Raw genomic sequence first — 24893 nt, forward strand, 5'->3', positions numbered from 1 at the left:
GGACACGGCCCCCCGAGGAAAGGAACAGCTGCGGGGGGGGCGGGGGGGCGGGACTGATGCTGACGGGTGCAGGGTCTCTTTGGGGCTCCCTACGCACAGCGCTGCCCCGCTCTGCCCCACAAGGCTGGGGTGTTAGACACCCCCCATCTACACAAGAATTAAATATTTCCAGCACCAGCCCAGTGGGGTGGAGTAGGAGGAGAGCGGAGAGGTTTTACCGACAGCCCTTCTCCTCCCTGTGCACACGGGACTCATGCCCCCCAGTTAACCCTCGACCTCTGCTGAAACGCCCCTAGCTGCGGCTGGCGGGGGTATCGGGCTGTGGCTGGGAACTGGGACCAGCAGGTCTTCACAGAGCACTGAGCAGTCCTGAGTCACTGCGCTGAGCCATTGCAGCGTGAGCTAGATTCGAACCAGTGTCCTACAGGTCTGGGCCCATTGCTGCTCCTCAGCCGCCGGCACGGCAGCTGTTTGGGTGGAAGTGGCTCAGCGTTTGGGCGCAGGCAGGGTCCCCAGGCTCCAGAGGCAGGGCCCGTCTGGACGCTGCTGCAGTCGGGGTGACAGGACTCAGGGATCCCCGAACTCTAGTATTGCTGAGATCCGGGGGTGGGGGGAGGTAGGGCAACCCCTGAAATTCGAGCTCTGCCCTGACAAGTCCACGTGGCCACGGGGACGTGGGGTTCTGGGTTCGTGGCTCAGTTTTATATTATTTCTTGGGGAAACTGCAAACAACCAATTTTCATTTCATTAAAAAAAATTTTTTTCCTGAATTTTCTGATTTCTCAATGAACCGGTTCCAAAGGATTCAAACACGACTGAACCCAGACCAGGTCACCTGGGGAGTTTCCCACTTTCTCTCCTCCACCCCTGTTTGCTAGTGGAAGAAAAGAGGGGCGGGGAGAAGAAAACACCCCAAAGCTGATTTTGATTCTAAATGATTTTCTTCTGTTTCCAATTTCAGGCAAAAAAAAGGGGAAATTTCACACAATACAAATGTTGGGTGGGAAAGTTTTATTTTATGCATAAAGTCACTTTTCATTAAAAAAACCCCCTAACCTAAAAAAAGACCCTCTGACAAAAATAACTGCTAGCCAGCCCCAGCCAATTTTTTCCACCCAGTCTCTCAATCTCCAGGTTAAATTACCAGCCCTGCAAAGGCCCCTGAGATCTGAAACACAAGCTGGGTCTTTCCTGGCTTGTGCACGGTGATTCTAAAACTGGCGCGATCCGACCTGAAGAGAAGCCAGCTCACCTTCCTGGTGCTGTCTCTGTGCTTGGCCTGACTATTCGTTTGTCTGTCTGTCTGTCTGGCAGGGGGCAGATCTGATGAGTAATAAGATGCTGTCCTGTCAGAGCTGCTTTTCGGGGGCTTTAACGTGCAGTGGGAAAGGGACACTGCGGCTTGAAGGCGAAATTCACCAGAGGGTCAGCACAAGTCCTAAAAGGCGTGTGCACCACACTAATGCCTAGGCTGCGTACTAGGCACAGCGGCAAATTTCACCCTTCAAGCATCACCGGGCTAGTTCTGGGCCCTGTCCTCAGCAGTTCTTGAGCCGGGCTGTGGGAATTCACCGCAGCCCAGGGATAAAAGGTGACCCAAGCAATGCAATGCAGAATGATTGTGCATCGCACCACGGGGGCAGGACATCCAGGAAGGAAGGTCGGGGGGGAGGGAGGGAGAGACAGAGGGACCATCACACACAGAGAAAGATGCAACAGAGAAGAAACTCCGGTTGAACTCACAAAGGCAGCAGGTAAATGCACGTGCAGCAGGTCAAGTCGGGTGCAAGTTACACTTTAGTTTGTAAAAATAAAGAAGAAGAAACAAAACACACAGACATTTCTTAAGGATGGAAATCGAACAGGGGCAAGTTCCAGGGGTCCGCGAGGGGGGCGGGGGGGGGGGCTAATGTCAGCACATGCAGCCTAACCATGGAGGGAGGGCAGTTGTTTGGGTTGGTTTGGGGTGGGTTTGTTTTTTGCTGTCCTGGCTTTTGCTCTCCCGCCTCTGTGGGACACTGGGCTGGAAAGGCCCGTTGGGGGTTAGCTCCTGGTTGTGTCTTTTCTCTCTACACAACACTGAGACCCCGAGGAAACCACAGGGGCCCGGCTGGGTTCCAGATACCCCGTGTCTTAAATATACACCAACATCCGCAGGCCAGCTAGGGCCCTGTTCGCTTCTGCGGCGGAAGCCCATGGGGGACTCTCTCCGACGATCCAAAGGGATCCTACTCGCCCACCACGCCTCGCCCGCACACTGGGTCAGCAGACTGTTCTTTACTGAGCCAGCGTCACACCCCACACACGCGGCCCCCTACCCCCCTCGCCACGACCCAGTCAACCTACCAGCCAACCTGCCCCAGACGTGCAAACAGAGACGGCTCAGGGAGTATCTCAGCAGCTGCTGGGAAGCCCATATGGTGCCCTACAGCTCAGGGGTTTTGCAAAAGGAACAGACACACGAGCGCACAACCCTGCACCCTGCCAACGCCCCGAGTGAACCGGAACCTCCCAGCGCACTGTTCAGAAGGACTCCGACTCCCGGATCGGAGAAGCAATCCCAGGGCACGTGGGGAACGAAGCAGAGATGCCTAGATCTGCAGAGCGGGCCACTGTGCCTGGCTGGATCCGGTCAGCACCCTGTCCCGCAGAACCCGCCGTGTGCTCCAGGACTAGCCGGGGTAGCTGTTGGATGTGGTGAGTGGTTGCTTCCTGGTGGCTGCTGTTGATCTCTGCCAGTAACTGGATCCGGTGGGATCTCTTAGGGCTGTAGCAGTGGAAGGGGTTACTGCAGGTCCTGTAACAAGCAGCTTTCCAGAGCCAGTGCTCAGTGATCTGAGGGTGGGAGCTGAACTCCAGCTGGGATCCGGGTGGATTTCGGACTGTGCTTTCAGTAGGGACAGGTTGCAGGATACTGGGCGGACGATTGTAGCCCTGGCTACTCTCCGCCTGCTGGCGCAGCATCTCTGCGAGAGGCACATCGCGATCCTGGCACCTGCCTGGGCGGGACCTGGCCTGATCAGCGAGAGCCCAGGGTGACGCAGCAGGGAGTGGGGCGGATTGACCTGGGGATGTCGCAGGGAGTTTTACTGGGACTGTCTGCATTGAGGATGGGATAGCAGGGGGGGTTTCACTGGAGGGAGGATACCTGGAGGGGTATCTACTGGAGGGGGGTTGGGGCCTGATGACACCTTTCCCGGGAAACTGGACAAAGGCTGGAGTAGGAGCCGGGGGGAGGCTGGGGGAGACTGCTGGAGCGGGTTTGATTTTTGGAAGTGGACTGGGGGAAAGGGAGGGAGCCCCAGGGCTGGGGTCTAAGCTCTCTGCCTCCCAGATGGACCGGACTGAGGGGGTCCTGTTGTCTGCACCTACAAGCTCTGGTTTGGACTGTGTTCCTGTCGTCTAATAAACCTTCCGTTTTTGCTGGCCGGCTGAGAGTTGCAGTGAATCGCAGGAAGTGGGGGGTGCAGGGCTCTGACTCCCCCACACTCTGTGACACCCACCACAGGAGTTCGCTCTCCTTATCAGGCTGGAAAGGGGGCAGGTCCTGGCTGGGATCCCATTATTACGAGGTAATCCCCATTCCCATTGCAGCGCTGCTCGGGGCCGTCCCCACGCCTGCTCCTGAGTTGGCTGCACCCCCAGGATCAGCCGCTCCACACCTAACCGCGTGCCAGGGCAGCTGGACCGGCGCTAAATGACCTGGCTGGTGCCCCAGGGCCCTCCCCGGAGGGACAGCCTGCAAAGCCACTGGGTACATCACAGCCTGGCCTGCGTGTCAACGGGCGCGGCAGCTGCCCAGCACTGGGCCGCATGCATGTGAGGAACCAGCTCGCAAGAGGGAACTCAGCCCTCCGAAGGGACCCTACGCAAAGAACAGGGACCCTACGTAAACAAACCAGAGGCCCAGACCAACCCTTCGAACGCAAGCCAGTGTGCAGGGACCAGGCGTGTACACCAGCAAACCCACACGCTCTGCACCGGCCCCCCCACAATACCAAGCCAGTGCCCAGGCCCCCCCTCCCCGCTCCAAAAGACCCTACAATAAACACAGCACTGGGCTGAAAGGCGCGCGATGCCTCCGCCCTGGAACGGCGGGAACCCCGGCTCCCAGCCGCCTCCTGGGACGACGGCACCAGCCCCGCTCCCGCCCACTGGCGCGAGGGTCCAGGCTCCAAGGCTTGTGCTCTTGGAGGTCCTGGGCAGGATCCAGGCACTTCGCCAGCCCGGCTCCCCAGTGCCCACCCCGGCAGGCGGCCTCGAGCGGGCGGCTGCCCAGCATGTCCCCTGCAGCCCGACCCGGTCCCCAGGGCAATGCAGGTCCGACACTGCTGCTCGGGGGTCTGCCCCGGCTGACCCCCGCCCGGCTGGCCACGTGCAGTACAGGGGGCTGGAGGGAGCCAGCCAGGCAGCAGGGGGCCATGCTAGCCGCAAGGCAGCTTTGAGCGCTTCACCCCCTCACTAGCCTGAAAATCCTCCCCCTCCCAGATGGGAATAGCCCCCGCAGCAACACATGGGACTATGGGACTGGGGAGGCGGGGGAGAGAGTCTTATGGAGCTGGCCCCCAAAGGTTGACGTCCTGCCGTCCTGCCGTCCTGCCTTGCTTTAGTGGGCGACTCTGCCAGGGCTTCCGAGCTGGGGCAGGGGGTGCCACGGGACCTGAACAACCCACCCTAGCCAGCTGCATCCCAGACAGGGGCTGTAGGAAGCAGGACCACGGCTGCCCGGGGGCTGGCTCCGTCCTGGCGCCCGGGGGATAAGCCCAGGCCTGGAGGGGGCAGGTTGCATCCCTGGAGCAGCGAGCCCCCCGTGCATAAAGGGGAGGCAGAGGGGAGGAGGGAGACAGGTGGGGAAGCAGAGGAGGGGGAGAGCCACCCCCAGGAGCAGGGATTCTGCAGCCCGTGCGCTCCGGAGAAGCTGCCCCTCCTCATGCCCTCCGGGCTGGGAGATAATTGGGCACCCAAAATAACCCCCTCCCTGGCCCCTCCCTGCCCAGCGGACTCAGCCTCAGCCCAAACCTGCTGCCAGGGCCAGGGCCTGCTGCGGTGACTCCAGACCTGCAGCCCCCGGGAGGAATCCGAGCCTGGCTGCTTCCCCGGCAGCCAACGGTGAAAACGGCCATTGGCTTTGATGGGGCTCAGACCTGGCTCCCCTGAGCCCCCAGAACTCGATGGCTAGTGCCCCGCGAGATCCACGTCATTGTCACCCCAGTGCCGCTCCGCGCCATCGCAAACCGGGGCCCGTTGCACCCACGAAGCCGGCTGCCCCCGGGCACTCAGTGCGTCCTGCACCGTGCCGACCCCGCCGCCCTCCCGACCTGGCTTCCCCGCGCTCAGGGCCGCGTTCGACTGCATGGCCCCTGAGCAGCTCGGGCACGAAGCTGGGGGCTGCAGCTCCCCCCCGCCCCGGGCTCTGACTCCAGTGAGCAGTGTCACGGAGTGTGGGGGAGTCCGGGCCCTGCACCCCTCTTCCTGGGATTCACCGTGACTCTCAGCCAGCCAGTAAAGTGGAAGGTTTATTGGACAATAGGAACACAGTCTAAAACAGAGCTTGTGGGTACAACCAGGACCCCTCAGTCAAGTCCTTCTGGGGGGCAGGGAGCTTAGACCCCAGCCTTGGGGTTCCCTGCGTTCCATCACCCAGCCCAAAACTGAAACCAAACCCCCCCAGCCGGCTCTCTCCTGCAGCCTTTGTCCAGTTTCCCGGGCAGAGGTGTCACCTGGCCCCACCCCCTTCCTGGCTCAGGTGACAGGCTCATCCCCTGCTATCCCATCCCCAGGCCCAGAAGAACTGGACGACATTCCCCGGTCAATCCACCCCGCTCCCTACTGGGTCACAAGCAGCTGCCCCTCGTGCCCCTGGCTGCTCCTCTCTGGGCCAAGGGTGGGACGTTGCAGGTGTCAAATCCAGCTGCTACTTTCATACTGCTGATGCCCCCCCCCCCATCCCCTTACCCTCCACCCCCACCTTCTCCCCTCTCAGACCCACCGTCCCCGGCTCATCCATCACTGTCCTCAGGTCAGCTCTCCCAGGAGCTTCCCCGGTCCCTCAGCCCGGCCCCCGAGCTCCTGCAGAGCTGGGGCACAGGGGCTCCGGGTGCGTTTCCAGAGCAGAGGACCCAGGCTGAAATGGAGCCAGGCCAGTGCAGCCATCAAGGAGCAGTCAAGGGCACTGGACAGCCTCAGTGTGGTCTGGAGAAGAGGTGCAAATCGACCCGCTAAGGTGATGGGAGAGGGAGGATTAAGGGGGGGACCTTTCCGGCTCCCAGCTGCTCCAGCATCACTGCTCCAGCCGGTGCAAATAATTCTCCTGCGCTGTAAAATACCCTCGTTAGTTAGCGGCGACAGAACGAGCCATAGCTGGGGTTAAGCCACCTGCGGCGGGGAACACCTGGGTTACAGATTCGGGGGGAAAACGATACAGGACCCCTCAGGACTGGAGTGAGCTGCCGAGGAAGGCCAGGGAGCTATGCAGGGCTAGGCCAGGCTCCCCTTTAGTAGGGACAATGAAATCAGTCGTGCCCCACGCCTGGCACTTTGCACAGGACAATTTGGTGAAAAAGACACGAATTTGCAAAATGTTTTGGATGGGCCTGAATCTGCTGTTTTGGTCTGAAAATTTTTGCCCAGCTCTACGCAGAGCTTGCGGGTCAGGGTGGATTCACCCTGGGGCTCCAGAGGTGTGGAGGAGGTCACCCACCTGCTCAGGCCACCTTGTTCAGCACCCTCGCGGCCCAAAGTCCTTTGCAAATCACAGCTAAGTACCCTGGGAACTCCTCCCCCAGCAGGCAGCCTCCGTGAAAGAAGCACAGAGGTTTTTCCTGCTATCTGACGTTGCATGTTGCCTCAATTAAAAACAGCTTAGTTCCTTTCAGTGCACATAATTCCCCCAAGGTCACGACAGGACGGCTGCCGCGTAGCGTGGAGTGAGCCAGGAAGCCGCTTGCTCAAAGGCATGTGTGAGCAGCTCGAGTCAGACCCGTCCGCACCCGGCGCTGGTGGCTGCAGGGAGCGATGCGGATCAGAGAACACTTAGGACACGGAACGGGGGGATGCACTTTAGGATCACGTGCCAGCCCTCTAGAACTGGAGAAATCCCACTGGATTCCCGGGGAGAAAATAAAACATCTCTCCAGCTGCTTTCCATGCTAATGGAGGGCAGGGAGGTTCGCGCTTTGTAACTTACAATGCTGGACACAAACCAAAGCTTCCTGCAATAAGGAAGCCGCTTGTTCCCGGAAAGCCATCCCTGCTGGCTCCCGAGAGAGAACTTCCCCTAGGGGGTTCTCACAACATAATTTTGGGGGCCTCAGAGTGCGGCCACCAACGCTTGCTGGTGGCCGCTCTGGGAATTTTTCCTAAAATACTTAATTAACTTTAGGAAAAACAAACGAATATGCACCTAGACATGTCCAGATCAGTGTCATTGATTTATGTCGGTTATTTTTTGCTGACTCAATAATCAAAATAACGTACAGTTGTCGCTATTGTTTACTGGACCTAGACAGACTAGAAACACAAATAAGGGGCTTTGCACGTTCTTGGCTTTTTTGTTGTTTCTTTTGGGTTTTTGGTTGCTGGTTTGTTTTTGTTTTTTTTAGATTTGCTAGCTAGTAAGTCTGCTGCTGTGAAAACTGATATTTCTGTTTGTTAATTTTGCTTTTCACAGCAGACTTACTCAGCCCTGGCAAGCCAGGGGACAAATTAAGTCCTGAATGGAGAGGTGGGTAGGGAGGCAGCAGGGGCCAGGGGCAATAGAGGGCTGGGGGAGGCACCAGGGGCCAGAGGCGATGGGGGAGGGTGGTGATCCCAGGGCCGGAGTCCGAAACCCCACGGCTGGAGCCTGCCACCCAACACCCCAGGGCTGAAGCTGGAAGCCCAAGCCCCACTGTTCCTGGGAAAATGGGGAACTCACACGGGCTGCCTGCTCCTCTGGTGTTTGTGGCTCCAGTGGGGGGCAGGGCCCAACTCCTACTGGTGCTTCCAGGGAAGGGCCGCAAGAAAAAACCCTGCTGGTCGCATGCACCCACAGCGGGTGCATTTGAGAAACATTTCGGCTGGGCTATCTAACTATACTAATATCACCATTCAGCCTGCAAGAGTCAAAAGCCATACAAAGGAATTACGGAGCCCACTGCTGAAATGCAGCCACCTCTGGGATGGCACACGACAACTACTTAACAGCACACAGCAACACTGCGCAACCACAGAGGCTAGGAGGTGAAGATTTATTTTTAAATTCAGTTGAAACTGACCTGTATGTTTAGGTGACAGGAAGTAGCCACCCCAGCTTGGATTTGGATCGGGCCTTGGATTGGGTTGGAGGGGGCACTGAATGCCACAGGGATTTTAATGTCCATCAGTGAGCAGAATCTTGATTTCATGCTGCTTCTGGACTAATGCACCTCTGAGCCCGCCATATGTCTGATGCCTCACTGGGGTTTCAGTATCGGACCCAGAGCCGAGTGCCACCTCCCAAATCCCCTACCCCGCTCCCGGCAGCTACACGTGTTCTAAGGGGGGAGACGTCCCATTTCGCCCGCTGACAGCCTCCTGCTTCCCGCGGAGAGCCAAGCGGCTCGCAGCCCGAGGCTGGACACCTGCGGCCCGGCGCTCGCTTCCAGCTGACACACTGCAGAGCAGAGAGAAGGGCACAAATTGCAATGGGGATTCCGGTTTGTTACCGAGACCTCAGCTCACAATTCTCGGGCCCCTCTGTGTTCAATACAAGCCCCCAAGCCTCGTGTTATGTACAAAACCCAGCAAGCAACAGGTGGCTTGGTCTCTTCTGACACTTCTCCCCTTACAGGAATTGCTAGTGGGGCCCAGTAGCCCTCCCCGACAGGAGCACGCTAGTGGGCAAGGATGCAATACCAGGGGGAGGAAGCCTGGCCGACTGGGTAGGGCACTTCCTGTTCTGTCTCAGACTCCCTGAGTGACCTTGGGGACGTCACTTAGCCGCATGGTGCCTCATGTTCCCCATCAGTAAAATGGGGATCTGTAGTCCCCTGTTCCACGGGCGTTGGTAACATAAATATGTTAAAGATTGCGAGGTGTTTACCTTCAGATCCTGCGGTGCTGGGGGCCAGCTCTCTACCAAAGACAGGCAGACAATGTCCTGACATGCATGGAACAGCTGCCATATGAGGAGAGATTAATAACACTGGGACTTTTCAGCTTGGAAAAGAGAGACTAAGGGGGGATATGATTGAGGTCTATAAAATCATGACTGGTGTGGAGAGAGTAAATCAGGAAGTGTTATTTACTCCTTCTCATAACACAAGAACTAGGGGCCACTCAATGAAATTAATAAGCAGTAGGTTTAAAACAAACAAAAGGAAGTATTTTTTCCACACAGCACACAGTCAACCTGTGGAACTCCTTGCCAGAGGATGTTGTGAAGGCCAAGACTATAACTGGGTTCAAAAAAGAACTAGATAAATTCATGGAGGATAGGCCCATCAATGGCTATTAGCCAGGATGGACGGGGTGGTATCCTTACCCTCTATTTGCCAGAAGCTGGGAATGGGCAACAGGGGATGGATCCCTTGATGATTCCCTGTTCTGTTCATTCCCTCTGGGGCACCTGGCACTGGTCACTGTTGGCAGACAGGACACTGGGCTCGATGGACCTTTGGTCTGACCCAGTCTGGCCGTTCTTATGCATTGAAACTGCATTGACTTGACTGACTCACGAACTCCATCCTCCTCGGCCGAAGGGTGCTGGCAAAGGGAGAGGAGCGGAGATACATCTAATTCCAAATATAACTTCCCATGGCAGTTCCACCTCGTCAGGTCTCTTACAGACCCAGCTCCGTCTTCATCATTCCAAATTCAAAACAGGACCCCAGGGAAAGCATGCAAGACAAGACGTAGCCTAGATGCATCGTCAGGAGAAATAATCCTGAGCCGGGAGCGAGCAGCCCTGGGTGAGTCTGTCTGTAGCTATTGTCATTGGGGTTGGCGGGAGATCCTCTGGGACAGCCAGTCTGTAGCTGGAGGGTGGGATCCTAGCTCCCCAGAGCACCCCTTTGAACCACTCAGTGCTGAAAAGAACAAGGAGCCTAGCAGAGGCCCTGGCTCTCTGGGTTACGGGCGGCCAGCTCACCTCGCGGTTAGGGCAGATGGCCAAGCCGGGATCTCAGTCACGATTCAGTGTCAGAATCTCTCTCTTCACCCCAGCTGTGAAGTCGGGGTAACGCTCGAGTGCCGCCCGGGGGGCGGGGAGGCCGGGGCCAAGGGCACAGGGCGGTTTGTGCCATTGTTGCCCTGCTCAGAGCCATGGGGGAATTGCTCATTTCCTCGTAAGTTACCGAGCCTCGCCTGGCTGCAGGTGGTGACCCCACGCGCCCCTCAGTGATCCCCACACAGGTGGATCGGGGACAGTGGGGAGCCGTCCGCCTGGGAACGAGAACCCTCCTGCACTGTGCGTGGGGCAGGGAGGGCTGGAGTTCCCCAGGTACCTCGCTGGTGCTGGCCCAGAGGAACCCAGACCTCCAGCAGCAGGATTAGGCCAGCTGCTTCCCCAGCCCCGACACAGCCCCGTGATCGCATCCCCTCGAGCATGGGCAGTGGGAGCAAGATGCCATTTCCCCAGCCACTGAGCCTGGCCCCCACGGGAGGACTGGGCCCCCTGGGCTTTGGGGTTAGACCCTCCCCAGTTTGTTGGGATCACCCCACTCCTAATGCAGTCCTGATTTACCAGGGGTCTATTGGCACTTACCCCACACAGCACTGGGGTCAGTCCTTGCGGTCACTCCTCGGCCATCTGAAAGAGGGGGCCTGGCACACACGCACTGGCGGCCATGTCCCTGCCCCCAGCCCCACCCGCACCCCTCTGCTATTTCACCACTTCACTGCCAGACACCCGACCGTTGCCTTTGTCTGCAGCTACCGCTCCTCTGCGGCCCTCCCGGGAGACGCATGTCCCCCCCCCAGCACCTTTCCGGCTGGAGCTGCGAAAGGGAGAGCCGGCTGCCAGAGGTGGGGGTCCCCAGCTCTTTGCGGGGGGAGGGGGCTTCTTCCCCTGCTCCTACATCTCCCTACCAATTACAGGGCCGGATGCCTGAGCGGGGCCAGCGGGAGGGCGCTGCTCAGCATGGCATGGGCACACTGTCTCGCCGGGGGCACCCGCCAACCTATTAGCACCAGGAAGGGCAAAGTCAACCACCCCCCACCCCACCCCACCAAAGTACATGCCCTGCTGGCCCCCAGCCTCAACCTCTCACCCTTACAGCTCCCTGCCTGCCCCACTCAGCAACCTGGGGCAATTCCCCCCTGCACACACTCTGCCCAACCTGCCAGCTACCCACTGCCTGCCCCCAACAGGCCTCCTGGCAGCTTTGTCTCCCAAAACAACTGCCCCAGTGCACGTCTCCATCCCTGAAACCTCCCCGCTGGACGCTGCCGGGCAACGGGAGCCTGCTCCTGCCTACCCAGCCCTTCCGCCTCTCCCAGCAGGTGCGCCAACCCCCTGCCCAGTGCTCAGCCCTCCCCCAAGGCTCCCGAGCCATGCACCGGCTGACCTGGGAGCTAAGGGGTTAACCAATGGCAGGTGGGAGGATCCACACCTGCTCTGATGTGGAATTTGCAGCCCTGTAGTTCCTTGGCCCCTCTGATCCAGCAGCCACCTCCCCCAGGGGAACTCCTGCCCCCTGTCCTGGCTTAGCTGGGAGCCGCTGAGCATAACCAATCCAGGCCAGGACGCCTTGTCGGCTAATTAACTCTCTGCTCTGCTGGGGTCCGAAGCTTTCCACTATTTCTCTTCTCCCTCCCGGGGCGAGTTGGCAGCTCTCCGAGGACAGCCGCGCCTCCAGCTGCCCAGTTCAGCCCAAGGCCCCGCTGCAATAGCAGCCTCATCCAGCATGACCCCCCCCCTCCCCAGTGTCCCACGGACAGCTTGCTTCTGGGACAGCGGGAGGACTGAGCAAACCCCCCCCGGCGCCTTTGCCACAGCACGCACCTGCAGTGCCCAGCCACTGTCCCTCACAAGCATGGATGCCTTGGGCTTAGCAAGAAAACAGAGCCCAAAAAATCTGGTGGGCCCAGCAGGGACGCGATCTCCAATAGTGTGGATCTCAGCCAAATCAAGCCCAGCTTTCCGCCCTTCTCCTCGCTGAGCATGATTGTCCTGCCAAATTTCAGCTCCCAAACCCCGGCCATTTGGACAATGCAGCTGTTCCAAGAGATGGGGACAAGGATTTTGCATGAGAGGGAAAAGTGCATTTACTCCACTCTTTGTTCTCAAGCACAGCTGCCCGGTCTGGGCCCGACTCTCCCCAGGCCTGTCACAGCCTGAGCTGGAAAGATTTCTGCCCGTGTTTTGGAAAAGCAACTGCAACAGGGGTTGAGGATGGGCCCGGCCCTGAAACCTTCACCCCAGCAGCTGCTCCCAGTCCTGCAGTGACGAGACCCATTCCCATCACTCCTGCCCCCACAGGGCTGCAAACGAGACTCAAACCCAGAGCAGCACAAACCGAGATTGCAATGAAGGAAAATAACTTGGAACAAACATGTGTCCAGCAAACCCATGACTACACCCAATGCTGCAAGCCAAGGGGGGAGAACTACACATGGGAACCTGGCTGCTGGCCCTTGACTGACTGCGGGTTTCTGGTCCATTAGATATGGTGGCCTGCCAGGGAGGGTCTTGATAGGACATTGGAGGAGAATCGCTTCACCCACCACTGCAATGCAGCCACCTCTGGGGCAGAACACAGCAGCTGTTTAGCAGTGGGTGGTGTGATAAAGTGGAAATGTTCTTAACGTTTTCTCTGAATACTGTGTGGGTGCCTCAGTTTCCCCTATGCAGTTCTTAAGTATCGAGGTGGTGGAATAAGGGGGTGTGACTGTTGCAGAGCCTGAGAGGGCCAGTGTGATGGTGTCTGCACAGAGAATGGCTGACACCCTGTCTCCTGGTAACTGATGGCCTGGGCCCCTCCTCTGCAAAGGTGCCAACTGAAAGTGTTGGAGAACAAGAGATCAGGTGGCCTCCTGGCCTGGAAGGGGACAAAGGCCGCAGCAGGGGCTGGAGAGTTTCAGTTTGGAGCTGGCTGGGGAAATGGAGAGACGTCCAGATGGGGCTCTGGCCTCCCTGCCCCCCAAGAGGCTGAGGGGTCCTGTTCTCTGTACCTACAAGCTCTGTTTTAGACCGTGTTCCTGTTGTCTAATAAACCTTCTGTTTTACTGGCTGGCTGAGAGCCACGTCTGACTGCGGAGTTGGGGGGCAGGACCCTCTGGGCCCCCCAGGACCCTGCCTGAGCGGACTCGCTGGGGGAAGCGCACGGAGGGGCAGAGGAGGCTGAATGCTCCGAGGTCAGACCCAGGAAGGTGGAAGCTGGGTGAGCTGTGTGTCCTGCAGACAGGCTGCTCCCAGAGAGGAGGGTCCCTCAAAGTCCTGCCTGGCTTCGTGGGGAGCAGTTCCAGAGCATCGCCCGGGGACTCTGTGACAGGTGGCAGCTGGGCCTTAAAGTGCAGGAGGACACTGCATCCAATTGAAACGGCAGGGGAAGTTTAGCGAGCAGGATGGGATCGGCTAGGCCAGGATTTGGCGAGGACACTGGAGCTAATGTCCCTGTTCTTGCTGAATAAAGTCATGCGGTGTTCGGTGACCCCAAGCCGCCAGAGCTTCTGAGTTACATGTGGCAGCTCTGGCAGGAGAGCACCCCTTGCAGCTGGCGGAGGGACGGGCTCAGGGCTAATTTACAGAGGAAAGCACCATATTTAGAAACAGCAACAACGGCCGCTTCCTACATCTGCATTTCCCTTGAGGTCAGCACCAAGCATTGGCCAGGGCCAGGCCCAGCCCATCTTAGCAGGCAGCTGAGCACCACAGCTGAGAGCCGGCTTCCTGGCTGATTAGAAAGTCTCTTTGAGTTGATTTTTTTAAACCATCTAATCTAAAAACCCCTTTTGATCCTGCCGCAGAGTCACCATCGATCCCGGATTTGATCTGCACAGAGAGTGCCCGGTGTGGGGAGAGCGAACCCACTTCAGCTCTGACAGAAGCACAGACGGGTAGGACTGGAGGGGACCTCAATAGGTCATCTGTCCGGTCCCTGCACTCATGGCAGGGCTACGGAATAACTAGACCATCCCTGGCAGGTGTTTGTCCAACCTGCTCTTAAAAACCTCCAATGAGGGAGAGTCCACACCCCCCAGGGCAATTTATCCCAGGGCTTAACCCCCCTGACAGGAAGTTTTTCCTAATGTCCAACCTAAACCGCCCTGGCTGCAATTTAAGCCCATTGCTTCTCGTCCTAGCCTCAGAGGTTAACGAGAACAATTTTTCTCCCTCCTCCTTGTAACAACCTTGTATGTACTTGAAAACTGTTCTCATGTCCCCTCTCAGCCTTCTCTTCTCCAGACTAAACAAAGCCAGTTTTTTCAATCTTCCCTCACAGGTCATGTTTTCTAGACCTCCCATCATTTGTGTTGTTCTCCTCTGGACTCTCTCCAATTTGTCCACATCTTCCCTGCCATGTGGCTGGACACAAATACTCCAGTTGGGGTCCAGTCAGCGCTCTGGAAAGCAAGAAGCCAGGGTGGCCCATAGCACGCCCTCTTCTGCAGGGAAAGCCCCTCGTGGGCCAGGGACTCGCAGGGCCCTGGGCCCCAGGACGCCGAGAGGAGAGGATGCTCTCAAGCAAATCACAGTTGTGGCCCTTGCAGAGAAGCTGGCCGCTGCATCGTCAAAGCTGGCTCTCTGGGGGCTCACCACCGAGCCCTCGCCCCGGCCTTGTTCCTCCCCGTCCCACTCCCTGTATTGACAGGGCTTGTTGGCACCTCGCCCACCAGCCGCAAGGGCAGAGCGTAGCGCCAGGCTGGCAGCCGGTCTCAGCTCTCCAGTGCCCCCGGGCTCTCCGCCAGGCAGCTGCGCCAGGCGCTGGTCTCGCCCCGAGGGAGCTGTTGGCAGCAGCTGCCAGAACTCAGGCTGCGAGGAAGAGATTTTAACGCCACCTGATGCTTGCAGAAGACGACGGTTTCCCCGGGAGCTGCCTCCTCCAGCCTGCAGAGGTTCCAGGGCCAAGTGGCACGTGAGACGGGGGTGGGGGGCTGCCCCAAAGTGCCTGGGGATATACAGCCTGGGTCTGCCCCACCTTGACTCCCAGTGCTCCAGGAGCAGCTCCACTGAGGCCCGTGGACTTTCACGGGGGCAAGAGGAGAACCCCAGGCACCACGGGAAGGTGCAGCCCCAGGCACGTGAACGGCAGGGAGAGAGGCAGCCGATCCCGGCTGGGCCAAGCCGCGCTGCATCCGCACAGTGCAGGAGGGGCGGCGCTGCGGCACTGAACTGAGAAATCCCTCCTGCCAGGCGATGTTCCTCCAACATCCTGCTTCTCCTTCGCCAGGCCGTAGCTCCCTGGGCCGGTTCGGCAGGGCTGATGGCTGCCCCGCTTTGCTCTGCAGCCCGTCTGGGCTCAGCGACTCGGCTCCCTGGGTCGCCCCCGCAGCACCCGTCTCTCTGGCCTCACGCACCCTGGGGACGCCCGCACAAGCTCAGCCCCCGGGAGCCAGCACCGAACGGGCAGCTCAAGGGAAAAGCTGCAGCGGGGTGAAGGGGGTCGAGGTTTCCGGGGGGCTTGCTCAGAGCTTAACCCTCAACTCGCCCAGTGCAGCATTAACTACAGGTGGGGAGCAACGTTCCCTCTAATTTTTGACAGGCCGTGTGCGCAAAAAATGTCTTCTGTGCAAATGTTTGTGAGCACGGTGTTTCGCCGTGTGTGCGGGGTTCAGGAACTGTGTGCGCGCACACGCACAGCTGAGCGGGAACGGGGGGGGAGGGAGCCTGTCCCCCCGGGCCGAGGCTAATCATCCCGTCCAGCTCATCTAATATTCCTCTGAGGCTCAATTACGTGGGCGGCTCTCCCGGCGTTTTATCTCCCTGCCGGCCCCTCCCCGGCCCGTCCTTCCTCCCAGCCCGGGCCCATCGCTCCTCGCTGAATTATTGATACGGCCCTTCAGCCGCCAGAATCGATCGCGCTTGCTTTATGCCTCCCCCACCCCCCGCCCCGGCGTATCGAGAGCCCGCCTGCGATGCCCGGGCACGCCGAACTCCCTCCGGGGGTGAGTGTGCAGATCTCCCGCGGGAACGCGCAGGGGTAGGGGCCGCGGGCACAGGGTAGGGTCGGGCAGCCGGCCGACGCACTGTAAATGATTCATGGGTCTCTCCCCTGCCCCAGCTCTGGCACGGATTGCCAGCTGGAGCTGTGGCAATCAGCTCTGGCTGGCAATCAAAGAGGAGCTGCCGAGTGCCAGGCAAGCTAGCTAACGGGCGGGGCAGCGATATACATGAGACCACAAGGGCACGCCAGCCGCAGGCTCCAGGGCACGAGCGGCATACCAGCTGGGAGTCAGGGGGAAACAGCCCCCCTCAAGGGGGGAGTTTGGTTCAGCCAGGCGCATCCTGCCTCTCTCAGAAGCATCCGGCAGTGGCCATTAGCAGGCAGTCGTGATGGTGGCCCTGCCAGCCGCGCGACACAGACAAAGCTCCGTAGTGCTTAAGCAGGCCCTGCCCTTTTTCAAGTTTCTACAGAGCACAAAGGAGGTTGATATTATTCCTGTTTTGTAGATGGGAAAACTGAGGCACATAGCGGCGCAATGAATTTCCCGAAGTCACCTAGCAGGCCAATGGCAGAGCAGGGATTGGGAGCTGCCAGGCGCCAGGGCCGTGCCCCGTCCACTAGGCCGCACTGCCTCTCCTGTGGCAGAAGTGACCTTATGCCGTGTTCGGGCTGCCCAGTTAAGAATCAGAGCCAGGCCAGGTCAGAGCGATGGGTCTGACACTGCCCAGCTGCATCCACCGGTGAAACGTGTGATCTGTCTGCGTGCACCACGAACGGCAGGCTCCCCGCTTAGCCGGAAAACAGATGCCCCATTGGCACCTCACCCCTTCGGAGGGCTGGCGGGGGGGGGAGGGGGCGCAGTTCTTTTCAGACCCTGGAATTGCCTGCAGGGTAGCCCCGGTGGAGCTGGGTCACGATGAAAGGTGCTGCCCTGCGTCTAAACTCGCTGTAAGTCCAGGTTAGTTACAACATTTCGCCAGCCCGAGCCACTGCCCCAGTCTAGACCTAGCCCGGGGATGGGGTGTGTATGGCATGGCCCCCCCGGAGCCAGCGACTCTCCCCACAGAGGGGCCAGCCCATATTGGACAGCACTTTAGAGCAGCCCCTTCCCCTCCCCGGGGCATGGTGGGGGGTGTCATTTAATCCTGCGCCAGTTAATTAACATCACTAACGAGTCAAGCTCCCAGGTCAAAACCAGGACGCGCCCCCCCTGCCTCTGAGCCTGGCACTAGCACCCGATAACAGGGACATCAAAAGCCCAGGAGGGTGGGGGCCCTGCAAGCTGGGGCGGGGGGGCATGAGTATCAGCCGGACGGACAGATGGACAGGCTCGCTGCAGGGGCTTGTTCCACACTTGTGGCTTCCCAAGGAGCGAGCGGTGAAGGCCCCGGCTGGCGGCCCCGGCTGTCTCCCCAGCCCGGTGCCTGGCTCACAGGGAGCTGTCCCGAGTTTCCCATCTTGCGCTGCACTGGGCCGGGGTCCCCCGTCTCTGGCCATGGCCCTGCTGCGCTCTGACACTAACCAGAGGTCCTAGCCCAGCCCGGGGTCGCCCCCATGGGGCGCTCTGGCTAAGCACCCAGAAGTTGCTGGTCCCAATTTGTGGCCCTGTTTGAATCTGCAGAGACGCAGGCCAGAGCCTTCCAGTGCAGCTGTCTGCCCCCTCTGCCCCCGCCCCGGCCCCCCAGCGTCACCGGCCCAGCCCCAGCCTCCGGCTGTGGGCGTGGAGGGCACGGACCGGCAGATTGCTCCCGACGGCCGCAGGTGGGCCCGGCTGGGGACGGACGCGTTGACTGGGATCGGCCGGCTGTCACGGGGATCATCACAGCCCAGGCTCCCCTGCGGCGCGGACGGGGGCCTGTCGCGAAACGCGCCTCTTCCCTGGGGGAAGCCCACCTTGGGGAGGGGGCGGTTCACAGCACAGCGTGCACCCCGGTCATCGAGATGGGGGGAGGGGCACCCCTTTGGACAAACCAGCTGCCTGGGGTGCACGGTGCAGTGCAACTGGCCAAAGGTGCCTGGCACTGAATGCATGCCCAGCCCCACGGGCTCAAGGCACAGGGAGACAACCCCACATGAGACCCGGCAGCTCCAGTACTCTGTGGATCTGAAACGTAACATCCCCCATCCCAACCCCGCTCACAGAAACAACAGCTTGCACGTTCATTGGGTGTGGTGCACACGAGTCGTACCCTGAGCCCATGAGCGGACTGGGCAGTGCCTGTGTCCATCTGCTGAGCTCCATCCATAAGATACCCACCACTGACAGGCAGCCACCTCTGAGCTGGAAGGCGGCAGCTGATTAAGAGCCCCATTGGAATGTCCCACTCAGGTCCTCACAAGGCCAAGCCCATAGCCCAGCCGCACTAACAGATCGCTGTCTGCATCCCAGTCACCCACGGGCGGCTCACGGGAGCTCTGGCTCCCACCTTTGGGAGACGGAGGGGGAGGGGGAGCAGAACAGAATCCCAGCTCCAAGCCCTGATGCCCTAGCTCAGCATCGGGCGCTTTTGGCCCACGGGGGGGGGGGGGGCAGTGGTGCCAGCTCAGCATGCCTGCGGGGATGGGGCGGGAGCAGGGACGGCTGCATCGATCAGCCAGAGGGGATGGCAGGGCCCTGGCACTCCATTAGCAGCCTGAAGCCATTAGCTGTGTTATTTCACCCGCCGACGCGAGGCAGCCGGGCTCTGTGGTCACAGCGAAGCCCTGGCAGGGCTCGTAAATAACACATGGGGGGAGGCAGCCAGCGGGGGGGCAGGGGGGAAATGCCGGGGACAGGAAAATTTGCTCGAGGAGAGGAGTGGAAATTCCTCCCTGGGGACAGATATAAGTGGCCGTGCGCCTGCCGGTTCCTGGCGCCTGCTGCTGGGGAAGGCAGGGGCAGCTCGGAGACGGAGCAGCAGGGGGCACTCGACAGGCCTTGGACTTGCGGAGGGACATTGGGGTGCCCCCCCCCCGGACTGCAATATTTTTACTTTTGCACCTGACATGGCAAGCTTGGGGGTGCCGGGGCTCTGACCTGCCAGGCCCGGAGGTGCCGGGGCTCAGCCTGGCTAGCCCTGGCACAAATTAAGCCCTGGGGCCAGGCCTGCAGCTGCAGGTTCCTTTCCCTCCCCCCGGGGGCAAGCGGGGAGCCATTCAGCACCGGGGGAATGGCGGAGGGGGGGGGGGGCTGTAGCAAACATGCCTGCACCAATGGCATGGCCCCCTCTGCCCTCCAAGATCCACCTCTGGAGACTTGATCCCCAGTGGCAGCCAATTCACCGGCGGGGGGCGGGGGTGGGAGCCTGCCCTTCAGGGGAACGCCATCACGCCGCCCGCTGCCCCTCGCTCCCGGCCCAGCCGGAGACGTGCCCAGGGCAGGGAGCGATCCCAGGCCAGGGTAGGACCGTGGGGTGTGGGCCAGCTTTGGGCCCCTCTGCAGCTACCGCCCTTCCCTGCACGGGTGCAAGGGGCAATCGGCAGCCCCATCACGGCACAGGCAGGCAGAGGGCCCTGCCCCCTGAAGAGCCAGGTTCAGCCAAGGGGGGGAATTCCCCAGCCACACACGGGGGCGGGAGAACAGCCCCGTGGGGCTAGGTCAGCTCCCCACCAGCCGCGGGAGGGTTCTGATGCCTGACAGGGACAGCAGAGCTCTCAGCTACTGCCCTAGGGCTGGTGGGTACCCCCCTCCTATCGCCATGGGGACACCACCTCCTGTCGCCATGGGGACACCATCATGGGGACATCACCTCCTATCCTCACGGGGACAGGAGGAGGCTTTGCCCAGGGCATGGCCCCCTTGGCTAGGCCAGATGCAGGGAGGTGCAGGCAGGGGGCTGACGACCCTTAGTGCAACCCCCACCCCACGGCGACCTGCTTGAGTTGGGGCGGGGAGGCGGGGAGGAGGCAGGGAACACAAGAGAAGCTGCCCGCCCAGCACCCCGGAGCCTTCATTCCAGCCCCGGCTATCGCAATGCGGAGCAGCCAGCGATCGATGCTATGACTTTGGTGCCGAAACTCCAGGGTTTGGGCGTCCGGCCGAGAACATGGCTCCCCCCGTCCCGTGCAACTCACTGTTAATAACCAGCCCCCCCCCCCCCCTTCACTCCCTCCAGCTCCACCATGTGGAGTCAGGGTGGCTTCATCCATAGAAATCAAATCCAGGATGGGGAACCAGGACTCCTGGGTTCTATTTCCAGCCCTGGCCCAGACTCGCCTAGTGACCATGAGCAGGCTCCACCCCCCATGCCTCAGTTTCCCCATGGAGATGGTGATACTGACCTGGCGGGGCTGCAGGTCGGGAGGGAGGGGCGCCGGCAGAGCTGGGGAGGGTGGGCAAGTCCAGAGCTGGACTAGCAGGGGGCTGCGGGTCAGGATGGAGGGACCCTGGCAGAGCTGGAGGGTGGAGTCCAGGGCCTGAATTGTCAGGGGGCTGGGGGAGCCCATGGGGTCATCAGCGGAGCTGGGAAGGGACAGGAAGAGGCCTAGGCTGGGTCAGACTGGAGCAGCAGGCGAAGCCGCACTGAGGGGCCGCGGGCAGCGAAAGGATTTAACCGGAGACTCACTGTCGCCCTCCAGGGGCTGGTCTGGAGAGGAGACGAGACCTGCTGCTGGGGCGGCCAGATCAGCACCAGGGCAGGGGCGGATGTGGACATGGGGCCCTGTTTGGCTGCAAGGACCTGAGTGGGGGCAGGGTTCGGTGCTAGCTCCCCATGGGGGCGAGCAGGGTACACCCAGTGCCCGTCACACAGGGAGCGCGCTCGGTTTGGCTCAGCCAGCCGCCAGCCGCTCCCAGATGGCAAGGGGTGGGGAGTTTCCACCAGCCGGGGCTCCCTGTCCATGCCACACCTGCCCCATGGGGGGACCCTGCAGCTCTGCCTCAGGGCCCACCTTTATCCCCCCCTTCCAGGCTACGGGGCGCAGAGCCCCCACTCTCAGCAAGGCCGCCCAGTCGTCCACTCCCAGAGGCATGTGACTCTGTGCCCCTTAAAACTACAGACCCCCACAGTAAATCGGGGGGGGGCAGAATTCCCCATAAAGGTTTTGCAGGATCCCTGTGGCCCCGGCACGTCCCTCCAGCCAGTCCCCCCGTGCCCTACCCAGCTCTGAGTCCCCTGCGGTTGATAATGGCGACAGCCAGCACATGGGGGGCAGAAGGGGTCCCCCGCTGCTCTGAAGGCACCAGGAGAGACCTGGGCTTATGGCTAGTGGGAGGCAGGACTCCTGGGTTCTCTCCCCAGCTCCGCCCGACTTGCTGCGTGACCAGGGACCGGCTGCTGCCCCGCTCTGTGCTGGAGATGCCCATCAGGAAGTGCTGCGTGTTGCTAGCAGGGGCCATGCGGGCGGATCGAGCAGGTTAGAGGGAAATACTAGATGGCTTCCGGCCCGCAGAGAGCGGCTGTTCTAAGCCGCCCACCCCTGGCAAAGGACACCCCTCACCCCGCTCCCAGTACCTGCGGGGAAAGCAGGGGGGGAGTCGGGCTTGGCAGGGGGCTGTGGCCCCACGGGATGCCTAGCTGGTGCGGGGCTCTGCAGAGAGCTCCCGAGGCTGGCACAAGGGGAGGGGGGGCATGTGCCACTGAGATAGGACTAGCCTGGAACGTCTCTGCGGCACGGCTAGTTGCTCCCACCCAGCCCGAGCCCGCGGGGCGGCTGGATGGGGAGGAACGTCCCAGACACAACCCTGGCCGGGTCACAGCTGCAGGCGGCTGAGCCAGAGCTTGGGAGGTAGCCCAAACTACGAAAAACTCTGGGCGCCTACAGAACCATTAGCCCAGCCAGCCTGGCACCCGCCGCCCACCATCTAGACCATTAGCCGAGCCTGGCACCCCACTGCCTGCCATGGCAAAGCAGAGCAGCTGGACTGGCTCAGGCCCAGGGGCCCGTCTCTGGCAGTGCCCACTCCTTGACACTCTGCACTTGACCATTCTCACCCCTGGAGCCGCTACCAACACTGGCTGCCACCCTTGGCAAGCCCCAGCTGCAGGACTGGGTGCAGTGAGGCTCCTGTGGCAGTGAGTTCCGCAGGCCGGCGTTATGCTGGGTGAGGAAGCCTGTCCATTGATCGTCCACCAGGACTGGACACAGCTCGTCAGGGTCCTCTGGTGGGGCCGGGCTCCTCACACCTACTGGGCGTGGGGTGAATCACACGCTCCCGCCCCTGCTCCTGGCTCACTCACAGCTCCATGGGGTCACCAAGTACAGAGCTCAGACCCCCCCCTGCTCCCGCAGCCCGCCTATATTGAGGACTCCCACCAGCACGCAGGGACTAGGACACACAGCAGAGCAGTTCCGAATGCACCCAGGGGAGGGAAGGGGGGTCTCACTCACACGCCCTAACCAGCCCTCCACACCCCTAGGCTCTGCCCTGAAGCCGCATTGGTGCCAGCACGGTGACTATGGTCCATGTGTCTACACATCAGTGTACTCCGGGCTCTGGGGGGCCGCAGGGCCGGACCTGGGGGAGGAGCCCCACTGCCAGAGGGTGTTGCCCTGGGAAGCAGATTGTGGGAAGTAATCCTGCATGGGGCTCTGGGTCACCCCACCGCTGCAGGTCACCCTGAACTCACCGGGGCCTTAGAGAGAGCCCAGCCCCCGGCTCCTTCCACCCCCACCCCTAGAGATCACTGAGCAGCTAGACACCCGCAGCCCAGCTCGCCCCACCTCGCCCGTCCTGCCCGGGGCAGGGCAGCGTCCCCAGGGCCTGGCGCAGGCTGGCTACAGGGTTCGGGACTCTCCACCCTCCCCCAGGCACCCGAAACGCATCCCTCACACAGCCACATGACCCTATCACCCGCGCGGGCACAGACACCAGCCCCAGCCGGGGCAGACAGACGGTTCGCTAGCCCAGGCCCTCACCCTTCAGTCCCTGCTGGCAATTCCTGCCTTTGCCATGATTCTGGCGGGGATCTGTCTGAGGGCCCGTCTGCACTGGGGCCCTGCCCGTGGGGCGCAGGGTCTCGCCCTGCTCTGGACTGTGAGCTTCCTGCCCTCAGAGCAGGGAGCCCCTTGCCTTCTCCTGGGGGCTCAAGCCAACGTCCAGCCCCGGGGCACCGAGGGGCTTGGGCACCTCGCGAACTGCTCGGCACTGCCAGACCCTGGCTGGCAAGCCGAGGCACCAGACAGAGCCCTGGCTGTTCAGGCTGTCCCCAGCTCACCCCATCGTCCCTCCCGCGAGGCACCGAGTGGCCGGTGGGTTTCGCTAGCCAGGCTGGGCCGTGCCCCAGCGCTGCCCCCGCCGCGTTACCTTCCAAGGAGACAGGTTCAAAGAGGCCGAACTGCTCCAGCACCTTGACAAACAGAACCAGCACCACCAGCACGGCGATCATCTCCAGCCCTTCCAGGTTCATGGTGAGGGGAGCTCAGGGCATGGCCCCCCCACCCCCCGACCGGCTCGCTCCCCCGGCGCCCCGATCAGCCAGAGGCCACGACCGCCGGGACACGCATCTCCAAGGAGCCGCCAGCCCTGCCGCGGGGGCATCAGCCTTCACCCCTCCTCCTGGGGGGCCCCCGCCATCCGGCACCGGACCAGCCCCTGCCGTCCAGAACCCCAGGGTGGGGGTACCCCACTGTGCCGGGCAGGGGGCGCCTGGGGAGCCGGGCGGCGAGTTGGCCAGTCCTAGGCAGCCCAAAGCATCCGTCCACCTTGCTGGAGCGGGGCTGGAGGACGTGTGAGAGTAGAGAGGGAGGGAGGCATCGCCGAGGGAGGAGTGCGGGGGGTGGGGGGGAGCCATGCCCTCCCATTCCAATGACACCACCTCCATCGATTTGCTTAATGCGGTTGCTAAGCAAACGGGCCACAGATATTAAGAGGATCTCAGCTCCCCTCCGGGGACACTGGGTTAAACATCCACAGGGAGGAACGGCTCCGGTACATCCTCTGTGCCCCCCCAGAGTGCTGCTCCCAGCCAGCCATTGTGGTGGGGGGCCGTGGACCCCCCGGCACCATCCTCTGCCTGATGCCTGCCCTCAAGATGCCTGGCACAGCCTGGGAGGAGAGCAACATGCCACATGGCAGAGGGGTGCCACCTAGGCTGGGGGGCCAGGACTGTGCCAGCCTGCATGCAGGGGGCATAGGGACAGTTTGGGGAGGGGGGGTCTGCACCCTTCCCCGCTCTTGCCTTGCCTCCCCCGCCCCACAGTTAGTGTGTGTCAGACAGGCCTCCAAAGCCCCCAGTTCCGCTGCAAACAAAAGCCAGACTCCTGCCCTGCTCCGGGGGTCACCTGAACTCGCCTGGGGCTCACGGCCGGTGCCCAGTGCCCAGTGCAAAGGCCCCAGCTCACCAGAGCCTGCACCGTCCTGGCTAGATCCCCACACGGCCCCAACCAGCAGAGCGCGAGGGAGGGGAGCGACTGCCGCTCTGGGCCAGGCACTCACAGCGTCCTGCTCCGGCTGCGTCAGAACAGAGCAGCGGGTCAGCCGGCCGGCCACGCCACCCCCGCTGCAGGACTCCGCTCCCAGAATGCACCTGGCTTTGCAGCCATTGACACCAGCGCTCCTTTGCTTTGGTCGCCCGACTGCCTGGCTCCCTCTGCCTCGCTATGGTCCTGCAGCAGTGAGTTCCACAGGTGAAAGGAGCCACCCTCCAGGGGGCTGGCTGTGAGACACAGGACTGTCCTCCTCCCACTCCTCTCTGTCCCCGCCCGAGTGGACAGTGAGCTCCGGGGTTCCCATTTGCTGGCTGTCTGGCGGGTCCTGTTCTTTGTGGCTGTGACCAAAGCCTCTCATCACACGTGGCACCAGTAGCCCCTTAGCAGAAGCCAGAGAGGGACTGGGCCTTGCAGACCCAAGGCCGGGGCAGGGCAGGAGCCAGGGGTGGGGGGAGGGGGGAGACCAGACCAGCTGCCACC

The 24893-nt window shown here is 61.3% G+C and overlaps 1 protein-coding gene and 1 long non-coding RNA gene across 3 annotated transcripts in view; one reads left to right on the forward strand and one right to left on the reverse strand.

The window, feature by feature from the left end:
* The window catches only part of KCNIP2 (potassium voltage-gated channel interacting protein 2), a 130010-nt gene that overhangs the window by 20432 nt on the left and 84685 nt on the right, over positions 1–24893 (reverse strand). The window lies entirely within an intron of this gene.
* On the forward strand, positions 1677–9135 carry LOC122466756. The gene is made up of 4 exons (XR_006292525.1): positions 1677–1754; positions 2432–2697; positions 8093–8220; positions 8810–9135. It is a non-coding gene; the product is annotated as an uncharacterized LOC122466756 (long non-coding RNA).

The sequence above is a fragment of the Chelonia mydas genome, chromosome 7, assembly GCF_015237465.2.
Source record: "Chelonia mydas isolate rCheMyd1 chromosome 7, rCheMyd1.pri.v2, whole genome shotgun sequence".
NCBI lineage: Eukaryota > Metazoa > Chordata > Testudines > Cheloniidae > Chelonia > Chelonia mydas.